At 34.9% G+C, this 12,065-nt stretch overlaps 1 non-coding gene across 1 annotated transcript; it reads right to left on the minus strand.

The window, feature by feature from the left end:
* Positions 1-11,228: 11,228 nt before the first annotated feature.
* On the minus strand, positions 11,229-11,332 carry LOC112725010 (small nucleolar RNA R71). The gene has a single exon (XR_003164143.1). It is a non-coding gene; the product is annotated as a small nucleolar RNA R71 (small nucleolar RNA).
* Positions 11,333-12,065: the final 733 nt, after the last annotated feature.

The following is a 12,065-nucleotide window of genomic DNA, read 5'->3' on the forward strand; positions in this document are numbered from 1 at the left end:
CTAGATGAGCTTGCCCCCGTGAATATACACCAGTGAGGGTGTTGGATATGAATTATGATTTATGATTGAGTACAACTCGAGTTGGGGATGCACGACAGAGGGACAGTCTAATGGTTAGCTACCAGGACTTGTCGGGTTGGCTTTATTACCGACAGATGAGACTCATCAGCCATTAGGACAGGCATACATCATATGCATATTATGTGAATTGTTTGGAATTGCCTAATTGACTGCATATTAACTGCTAATTGTCTAAATGCCGTATCTGTTTCCTATTTGTATATCTCCTTGTCTGATATAATTGTGTTTGCCATATTATATTACTACTGGTGGTTGGGAGGTCTGCAGGATTTGGAAAAGGGATTGTTAGTTAGATTGAAAATCCTTAGTCAGTTGCCATTTATGGTTTAGTCTACTTATAAGCTTTGATTTATCTGTTGGAAGTTCTAGGATTGCCTTCGGCTTTCCCAGGACATTACATGTTAGATATGTGGGTACTGTTATTATACTGAGAACCTCTGATTCTCACCCATGCAGATTTTGTGGTTTTCAGATGCAGGACGTGAGGCTTCTCCCTGAGGCATGCTGGAGACTTTTGGATTAGCGAAGATCCTTGGTTCTCGGAACTTTATTTTGGTTTATGTAGATAGTTACTATCTCCACTAAATAAATGTATATATATACTGTTTTGACTCCTCTTAGAGGTTGTTTTGAAGAACAGGTTTTGTTAGCTTGTCCTTGGGGTTTTCCTTGGGTTTCTTACTCTATGTTTATATTTATATAAGTATACTTGTATGCTCGGACCAGTTATATTTGCAAATCGGGTCTTGAGTTTTGTTATTCGTATCTTTGGCACTCTTTTGTTTATGGATTCGAGTTAATTCATCCTTTATCTATTTCGTTACGTTAACGATCGGAGCGTTGTGCTTTTCTATTTAACGGTTTTGTTTTACCCCTTTTTTTCAAAGGCTCCTAGTTATAAACATTTTCACACTACTATATTTACTAAATTTTACTTTTAGAGGTCGTAATACCTCGCCACCTTTGTCTTATGACTTAAGCATAAGGTTATGTGTGGTAGGTGTTACACTCACGGGTCCTTTCATCCTGAGGAACCAAGCAGGACAACCAGAAGCGACAGAAATAGAAGGGGACGCAGGCGGCAAATTAAGTAGTAGCGGCTAGAGGAACCAGAGGCAAAGGTGGACCTGAATGGTGGTTCAAAATATGGGTTATGGTAAAAAGGGGATAAGGTTTAGCAAATGCCAACAACGTTAAAAAAAATAGAAGAAGAAAGGATAGCGTTGCAGCTGGCGGAGGCAAGTGGCGATGGCGGCAAACAACGGAGGCAGCAACTCGCAGGAGAGAAACAAGCTCCTCCATGGAAGAAACAAGCTCCAGGTGGACGGTCCTCGATGGTGATGATGGCTGGAGTCGTGGGAAGTGGTCGACGACGGTGAAATAGCAGCGAATGGTTGCGATGGGGCTGGCAGAGAGAGAAAGAGAAATGGGAGAGAAGTGAGGTTAATGATGTTGCAGAAATAAAAGGGAAGGGTTCGCAAAATTGAAAATAGGCTCAATTTTACCGCTTGTGACCAAAACGGTGCGTTTCATTTAATTTCCTTACTGTCGAATTTTTTCCCCTAAATCCGATGGCAATGATCGCGCCAATTTTTTCCCTCCAATTATTACTGGTGAATTTACCATCGAAAAACCAAATCTGACGGTAAATTTTTACCCGTCGATTTTTTTGTCAAACTCGCCAGTAAACCCACCGCTAACTTTTGACGGTAAATTCGACGATATTCAGCATTTTTCTTGTAATGTATTGTTCTAAAATGAGGGTTCCGAATCATAAGGTCGGTGGAGAATCTCTAATGAGGGTTGTGTAGCCTGAATCAAGTGGGGGTGAAGGAACACTACAAGAAACAGGGTAATTTTGACGCTAAAAATCGAGGGTCAAAATCTTCGTCGATAATTTTCGACAGCTTGTCGTCGATAAAATACAAAAATAAAAAATAAAAATAAAATATTAAAATCGACGGCAGAGTCGTCTGTTATTTTAGAAACTTAAAACATTTTAAAGTTAGTATCGCATTGCTGACAGAGGGTGGGCTAAGATATTTTTTTTCTTTTAAAATCGACAGAAATATCGTTTATTTTAATAGTTATTATATCGACGGCCTATGGTCGTCGATAACTTTGAATGATGAAGATTGTTTTTCAAAGTAGATAGATGGTTTAGATTTATTATATAAAATAGACGGCTAAAGGGTTGATTTTTTTTATCAAATAAAATCGACGGTATTGCTGTCGATTTCTATCATTAAAAAATTTCCCCCGCGTTTTCTCCCTGAGTCCATGTTTCTCCCTAATTCACCTCAATTTACCTCCCTTTCACCAAATTCGCGCCTTCTCCATTTCACCTCTTCCATTTCACCAACCCTCCTTCCCCGATGCCGCCGCGCCTCTTCGCTCCGCTGCCACTGTGTTGTTGCTCTGTTGTCCCGCACTGATCATTGTCCCGTCACACTCACGCCGCCATTCCCTGTTTCAAATCAAAAACACGTCGTGGCACCTCCTTCTCCATATGAATCTCTGGCAATTTGTCACATGAACTATTACGAGTGCTACTTTAATTTGTAACACATGATTTCACAGTTCCATTAGTCTTGCAACATCGAATAAGGTTCAATTTTCCTTTTCTCTTTATTTTTCTTTGTTGTTTTCCTTGTTTTGTGAATTGCGATTCTGAATTTCCAATTTTCGAATGGAGTTCTGCTCTGCTCTGCGAAGTGTTAAATTTATTTCTTTTTTTGTTCTCTAATTTTTCTCTTGGCTGCACAACTGATTGAGTTTCGTTTTCTTCTCAGATTATGTGATTCGTTTTGTTAACTGTAACTTGTAAGTATTTGATTTCAGTCAATATCTTTACCATTTCAGAGATGTTGATTATTGGAGCAGATATGCAGATTCTCGGTGATTCTCGCTTGATCCTCATCTTCCTCTCTTCGAGTCTCAAGTAACGAGCACAAACCTTTACTATTAGCGTGATTTTTAATTTCTAATTGTTCCTCTCTTTATTAGTTTATAATATTAGTTTTTGTGAGTAGTCTCTGGTACTGGTTATAGAAGCTGCTTAGAGAAATTTCAAGCTTTGAAGTTTTCTAATTTGATACATCATGGCTTAACATTGTAATAGATTTCAATTATTTAATAGCATTACTGTGTTGAATATATTTGTTATTAGGATTCTAATTGTAGCTTATGCAAATTGTAGGTATTAGTGACGGTGAAGCTAGTTATTGAATGAGTTTTGGCGCTGTGGACGCAGTTGAACATGTGTTGGAGTTTGTGACTGATTCTTTTTATCAATTTGGAAAGTTTGATGAGGTGGTGATTGCTGCAATATCTGTGAATTCATTAAAGCAGTAGTCCTGTTTAGGAAGTTTTGTGGTTGCTGAAATCGAAGTAAGGAAGAAGGATGCTGTTTAGAAGGATCCTGAAGTGCTGCTGCAGCCATAGCTTGATACATGTCTGTTTGCATATTTAGGATGGATGGATCTTTAATAATGGTGCAAACCTGTAGCCATAGATTGAGTGAGGTTCCACAAAGACACAGGAATTAATCCATCAAATTAGCATTCCTGTAGCCGTAGTTGGTTAAGAGACTTTAACTAGCCTATGGAATCAGGTATTTCTCCTGAGAATGCTATGTAAGAGAGATCCAACATCCTTAGAGGACTGCTCCAATTAGACTTTGAAAGTTCATCTTTCAGCTCCATTATGTGACAAACTCGGTTCTTCAAGATTAAGAAAACCAAGTATGCCAATTGCAACAAAAGATGAGTGGCAGGAGCTGATTCAGTTCCTCCTCTTATTTAATCTTATTAGATATCTTCAATACAGTAACAATATTAGTAACTTACGATTTAGTATCAAATTTCATGATTTTAGTCCCAATAATATTTAACCATTTATATATTAAGTGAATTTCTTCACCTTCTAAGAAATTTTACTATAGCAAAGTTTTTCTCAGACTATTTAAACTAAAATGGAATGTGGACCACTTAAGAAGGGTTTTGTTACTCATCCTTATAACTACAAGAGTTCAAAATAGTTAATAATAATAAATAGAATCTCTATAATTATTTTTAATATGTAATTAGTCTTACTTTATTTGTGTTATTTTATGCATGCAGGGATTCAAGTAATAATAAAAGTGTCTTTGCCTGTTCATCAACGCAACAAACAACATATATGTTTATATATAAATTCCTCAATTCTCATATATTGAAGTTAGTTAATTTTAAAAGTTTAATTAAGTCGAATTATATATTTGTTAGTACAGAGGAGGAAAGTGCTACTTTATTGAAAAGAAATAGTAATGAGAAATCTAGTAGTATATAGTAATGAGAAATCCAGTAGTATTGGTTGGAAATTCAAAGAAATTAAAGCACCAACTAGCTAGTTAGCTTTTGTTAATTATTATTATCAATTCATTTTAATTCTTCTCAGATATCCTATTCATGTTTCTGGTGTGGCTAAGCAATAAAACTAAGTAAGCAATAAAATAAAGCACTTGCATTTATTGACTAGCCACATCAGCTTATGAATTATATATGATATATATTAGCGCTAATCTTTGTATTAAAGAAAAGCAAATAAATTTTGTTTATTATGGTTATGACTAGTTTTATAATTTTGGTTTATAATTTTGAATTGCTGATACATGTTGCAAAAAAGTATAAAAGAGAAGCCAAGCGGTATTGAAATGTCTTCTACAAGTACCCCAAGGACAAAGTATAGAGTTGTTTGTTTATTATGTTTTATTTAGTTGATCTTAGGTAAATATTATTTTTTAATTAGTATTAATTATAAGCATTTCGGAGTCCAAAGGTACCTGGTTTGCACCACTATTTTAGTTGCAAAGGAGGTGCTAGAACCTCAAACTCAGAATGTTCTCTTAAATTTGTTTCCTTTTTCATCGTACTTACTCAATCCTCATATCATAAGACTAGTGTGATATTCCAAATTGATCTTTAATGATTTTTATATCGAATAAAGTATATTTTGATAAAAAGAAATTGTCAAATTAATTCTTAATATTTTAGAATACTAGACAAATTAATCCCTTGACATAATAATTTTTCTTAAGAAAAATATGATGATTGAATAGGATATTGTAAATTTGTACCATTCTTGTTCATGTAACTCTTCATACTTCAAAGTTAAGTAGCGGAAAAGGTTCTAAATGTCGATGCATATAATTAAATTTTATTACAAGACTACATCATTTTAAGTTAGACAATTTAACATAGTTGTTCATGGGAAGGTGATTTATTTTGGCTTTCAATTATGAGTTTGTTTATGAAGACTAGGTAACGTGAACATAGGTTCATGTGTTTTCAGGCTTTAATTTTGATGAACAATTTTGAGGATTTAAAGGGGTTACATTCTTCTCATTTTCCACGAATTATATGCTTGCTATAATATGCTTGCTCCATATCTCATTTTCTAATTCTTTTCTGCAGTTGCTTTGGTTTTACCCGCTATATATGTCTTTAGCATGGTTCTAAGCATCATCTGTAACATTTTCTTTCTAATCATCTTCTTATGTTAGAATCTTCATTGTTAAGATTCACACTGCTGTAAATTAAGTACATTGATAATGCCAGTGTTTGGTTAGTTCCATAGGAAGGTACTTCAAGTCATGTTTGAGTTTGTCTTAAAAATTAGACTTTCTAATAATGTTGTCAGGTATAATGACATTGCCAAAGTTTGGGTATGCTGCAATAGGACGATCCAAGTTCACAGGAGAGAGACTCAAGCCAAAGCAATTCTCCAACTTTACAAAATGCTAATCATGTAAAAAGACCAGCTGGTGTGGAAGAGTAAGGTTCAAATCCTTAGTTTCGTTGTCCTTTTCTAGTTGATGTTAATTATTATTCGATTAATCCATGATAAAAAGATTCAACTACGTTGTTTACTTCACTCAGGGTCATAATTGGAATAGGAGAGCAGGTGCACTCAATACTTCTTCTGAACGTTTTCTTTCTTGAATATTTAGAGATTCAAATAAAGCTATGACATTGCTATCAACCTTGATTTTGATGTTTGTTTATACACATCAACTGCAACTTCAGCTGATAGAGCATCATCAATAATGAATGTGAAACTTTTCTTCCTTCCTAGTACATATGTGCAACTCTCTTCATAATGTACAAAAGTGCACTCTACTTACAATAATAAATTGAAACTAAAGATTGTTTTAAATTTGAATTTTATGGGTCCTTACTTATTTGGCTTCTATGAATTAGGATGTTGGATACTAGAACTATTCTTCTAGGCATTAAAAAAATAAAATAAAATTGAATGACAGTATATCATCAAATCATGCATGTTTTCCTTGGATGTATTAACTCTAGGTTTGCAAACCAAATTGGTAGATTCAAATAAATTAATTAATAAACTGTAAGAACTAGTTTGAGACCCTAACATAAATACTTATGTTATTGATTTTAGCTGTAATTACTAGTTTTTGTTGTTAATTATGCTTCATGGAAGCTGTTAATTTAGCAATAATATATATGCTTAAAAAATGAGTGACAAATAAAATGTGTGTATAACACTAAAGATCACATTATATAGTGGATCCATGAGAAAATGACATATCATAAACATGATCTCTTCTTTATTTCGTATTATTGTTATTTGTTAATATCTTTTTATATCATGAATTCGTGACAACTTGGTTACTAGTGAAATAAGGAATGGATCCAAATATTAATAGTATAGAAGCAAAATATATTGGAGATTTTGTAAAAAGAAAAACAAGATATGGAAAAAAAATAATATATGGCTATTAAAATTGACGGCAATGTTGCACTTTTTAAATTTAATATAGAAAAAATCGACGGCAATGTTGTCGATTTTTAATATAAAATAGACAAAAGAAAATGGAAAATATGTCGGTAATTTAATAATTAAATCGACAGCTGATTTGTCAATTTTAATAAATCAAATATCGACACAACCATCATTGATTTTAGATAATATTATCGACAACCAAGGTGTCGCTATTATTAAACATGTAAAAATCTTAAACCTATATTATCGACATGGTAGCCGTCGATTTTATTGAAAGTTTATCGACAACCCAAAAAGCAATCGATTTTATTAGTTTTTTGAAAAATCGACACGTTTTAAAGCGACGGCTAATATCGTCAATTTTACCGTTGCTTTTTAATATTATCGACGGCTTTGCCGTCGATTTGGCTGTCAATTTTAACGGTATTTCTTGTAATGGAAGACGTTTGATGATGAGCGAAAACTAATGCTCAAGATACCGGTAACTGCACCGGATCGTTCAAGTAACACCATGGTAAGTGGATATCGTTCCCACGAGAATTAAAGGATTGATCACGCAAATATCGAGTTAAATTTCTAATTAGATAAAATAAATCTGGATTGATAAGGAGTTGTATCTTTGTTGAAACTTAAAAGTACTTGAATAATAAATGCTAAAGAGCAGTAAACTTGAATGTTGATTGAGAGAAGTTAATAATGATGAATGTCAAGAGCTTCGGAGATGTTTAAGCCCTAGGAAAATGAAACCTTATTTACCTATTCTAAAGCATGCAGAGATCTTTTTATGACGAACCTTAATTAACTGATTTTCAATGTCTTGGCTCCTCAGTTTCTCCTCAATTAACCAACTGCCAATGTCTTGGTCAATCAATTAATTGAAGATGTTAAGTACAAATCCAATTCAAATTCTTATAAGATTCAAAAGTAGTCCTTAAGTTGGATTATATGTCACGTTTCCAAGCTATTTCTGTCCGATTAAATCTTTATGAGAAAACACAATTTTCAAAAATTGTTCTAATCCGAATTATATATCACATATTCAAAATTAGAGTGACTGAAACTTATGTATTGTTGTATACTAATTGAAAGAGCTTTTAAACATAATTCAGATATTAGTTTTGTCGAAGCAATAAATAAGAATGAAGAACGAATAACTCAACCATGAAATAGTATCAATGCAATACTTTAAAATAAAATAAAAATTAGATTGATAAATCATAGAAATATAAACAGAGCTCCTAACCCTTCAACAGAAGGATTAGTTACTCATGGAGAATGAAAAACAACAATGAAAAGAAACTGTACGGAGGAAACTGGATGTTGATAAGTGGATATCTTATACCCTTTTTCATAGCATTTTCTTAGTATTTTTAAGTAGATTTTATTAAGTTTTGGTATCTTTTAGTGCAAAAATCACCTTTTGGATGCTACCTTGAGTTTTTGTATTTTTTTTTTATGATTTTATCAGATTTTTGGCAAAATTGGTAGGATTAGCAAAGTCTTGTTCAGAGATGAAGAAAGGATAGCGGATGTTGTAAAATCCTGACCTCTTTGCATTCCAAAGAGCTTATCTTAAGCTACAGAGGTCCAATTGATGCGGTCTCAGGGACGTTGGAAAGCTAACTTCTAGAGTTTTCCAACAATATATAATAGTCTATACTTCTCTTCTAGAATTATACCCAAAAGTGGCGTTGAATATCCACATCTAGAGTTCAACGCCTAAGAAGGACCAGCCTCCAGCGTTGAACGCCCAAAGCTAGCATTCAACGCCAGCTAGGGAGCTGAGGGCAACGAGTTTACCCCTTAACTGGCATTCAACGCCCATTCTCCAAGTTGAACGCCAGGCTTGGATGAAGCACATGACCAAAGTGGTCCCAAAGTGGATTTTAGCACTCCATAGCTTAGTGTCGCTTATCCTTGTAGAAGAGGAGATCACTTAGGTTTATGCAACACTTTTTACTATCAGATACATCTAAGTTTTTTCTGTAAATTATAAGCAACTAAACCTCCTATGTTAAGGTTAGGAGCTCTGCTTATTTCTATGGATTAATAATATTACTTTTTCTATTTTAATATATGTTTGATTCCATTCTATGATGTATTGTCGTTCTTCATCTAATGAATATGGGGTAGAACAGAAGTATGACCCCTTATTCTACATGGGTTCTTGCGAGTCCTTGACCGGATAGTATTGAGCTAAAGCTTGAGAATACATCTCCTAAACCAACAAGTTATCTAGGCTAGTAGGGATATGTGACATATAATCTCGTTAGTTATGGGTAATTGAGGTTTCTGTGGCGCTAAGGCTAGAATATTGAGCTTCATTCTCTGATCTAAAAGATTTGACCTTGTCTGTGGCACTTTAAGTAGGATCAAGGGAGAGTGGATTGCGTGAGCTTCATCTTCGTTCATATTAAATTACCACTGACAACGGTGTTTGATGTGGATTAGAGGAGATTAATTGACCACGAACCATGGCGTTAATCACTTACAGCTTTGCCATAGAATAAATCATTCATTGTTAAAGTAGTCAGTAAGAAGTACTAATCCGGAAAGATAAAGCATCTCTACAGCCTTAACTAATTTCTCATTATTGTGTCTACGTCAATTCGTTACTGCTTTCTTTACTATTTTGTTTTATGTGCCCACAACAACAACCACTCTCATTCTATTCACCTGACTAAGTTCTGCAGGATAACCATTGCTTTCTCAATCCAACAATCCTCATGGGATCGACCCTCACTCATCTGATGTATTACTTGGACGACCCGGTGCACTTGCCGGTGAAGTTGTGCGAGTTCAATTTCACGCACCAAGCTTTTGACACTGTTGCCGGTGATTGTTCGAGATTGACAACTACCGGTGTTCTTGTTGCTTAGAACAGGTACTTTTTACTGTTTTTCTTTTAATTGTATCTCTTATTGAAAACTTTTGAACTTTCTTTGTTTCTTTGCTTAAAATTTTTCGAAATTCGTCTTAGTCATCTTTTTTTTTCGAATTTAGTGTCAAATTTTAAGTTTGGTGTTTCTTGGTAGTCTTGGTAAATTATTTTTCTTTCCTCCTGATTTTCGAAAATCGTTCGTGGTTTCTTTCCTCTTGATCGAAATTTTCTGTGTTTCCCCTTGTTTGATCTCAAAATTTTTAAGTCTAGTGTCTTTTAGTGTTTTTCTCTTTCAATTTTTCGAATTTAGTATTGTTTGATTTCAAACTCTTTAAATTTGGTGTCCGTCTAGTGTTCTTCTTTTCTTTTTAATCTTTCAAAATAATAATAATAATAATAATAATAATAATAATAATAATAATAATAATATTTTTATATATATTTTCGAAAATTTTTCAATCTTGGGTTTAAATTTTAAGTTTAGTGTCTTTTTAGTAATCTTTTTGTTTAATTTAATTTTCTTATCTTGCTTATCTTTCTTGATCTTTAAATATTTATCTTATCTTTTTCCTTGATTTTCAAATTTTTGTTATCTTAATCTTATTTTAAATTCAAATTTTGAAAGTTTAGTATCTTGCTAGCTTTTCTCTCTTTCAAAATTGAATTTCAAAATCTTTATTTGACTTTCTCTTTCTACTTTTCGAAAATTCTATTCTTAATTTCAAATCTTGTTTGTTAATTGTTTATCCTATCTTTTCTTAATCTTCTCTTTCTCTATTTTTTCGAAAATTTTTGCAACCTCCCTCCTCTATTTACAATTCTTCTTTTCTATCTCAGCTGATATTTTCATTATAGTTTCTCATAGGGAGTCCTCTATACTCTGACATAGAGACTCCCATATTTCTTCTTTGTTTGGTTTCTTCTTGTTTATGAGCAGGAACAAGGATAAGGAATCCCTCCTTGATCCTGATCCTGAACCTGAGAGATTCTTAAGGAGGCATTTGTAACAAGCTCAAGCTAGCAAAGCCCGAAGGAACCTCACGGATTCCCTAGAGCAAGAAGCTAAAAATACAACAATGGTAGCAAATCTAGACGCTGGAGGAGATGCAAGGAAGGTCCTTGGCTCTTATACTGCACCCAATTCTAACTTCCATGAGCACAGCATATCCATACCTGCCATTGGTGTAAATAACTTTGAGCTAAAGCCTCAACTGGTCACTCTGGTATAATAGAATTGCCCGTTTCATGGGCTCTCGCAGGAGGACTCCAACAAATTCATATATGATTTCCTGCAAATTTGTGATACTGTCAAGACTAACGGTGTGAACTCAGAGGTTTACAAGCTCATGCTCTTCCTCTTTGCTGTAAGGGACAAAGCTAGGCTATGGCTGGATTCTCAGCCTAAAGAGAGCCTAGACACATGGGAGAAGGTGGTCAAAAGATTTTTGACCAAGTTCTTTCACCTCAGAAGATGAGCAAGCTTAGGGTGGAAGTTCATACCTTCAGACAGAAAGAGGGGGAATCCCTCTATGAAGCATGGTAGAGGTACAAAAAGCTAATCATAAGATGCCCTCCTGACATAATCTCAGAGTGGACCATGCTGGAGATCTTCCATGATGGCCTCTCTGAGATGTCCAAGATGTCACTGGACCACTCTGCAGGTGGATCACTCCACTTGAAGAAGACGCCTGAGTAGGCACAGGAGCTTATTGACATGGTTGCCAACAACCAATACATGTACACTTCTGAGAGAAACCCTGTGAACAATGGGCTACTCAGAAGAGAGGAATCATGGAGGTGGACACTTTAGATGCCATCTTAGCTCAGAATAAGCTCATGTCTCAGCAGATCAACATGATCTCCCAGCACTTGAGTGGGGCATAGAGATCAGCTGCCTACTCTCCAGAGGCAGCTTATAAAGTGGACGCTGGTGACAACGCCTGGACTACCATGGAGGAGGTGAACTACATGGGAAGCTCTTTCAAAAACTCCAATAACAATTCCTATTCGAATACTTTCAATCAGGGATGGAGGAACCACCCCAACTTCGAGTGGAGAGAACACCAGAGGCCTTAACAATGCTTCAATAACAATCAGGGTGGAACGAACTAGAATAGGTTCAACAACAGGCCGTTCCAACCCTCTTAGCAGTTGATGGAGACTCCCACACAGAACCTCTCTGACCTGGCTACCATAGTCTCTAACCTCTCCAAGGTCACGCACAGTTTCTTGGTAGAAACAAGGTCTTCCATTTGGAATTTAGAGATACAGGTTGGTCAACTGAGCAAGAGGATACTAGGGATTCCCTCCAACG

This window comes from Arachis hypogaea, chromosome 11 (genome assembly GCF_003086295.3).
Source record: "Arachis hypogaea cultivar Tifrunner chromosome 11, arahy.Tifrunner.gnm2.J5K5, whole genome shotgun sequence".
NCBI classification, from domain to species: Eukaryota; Viridiplantae; Streptophyta; class Magnoliopsida; order Fabales; family Fabaceae; genus Arachis; species Arachis hypogaea.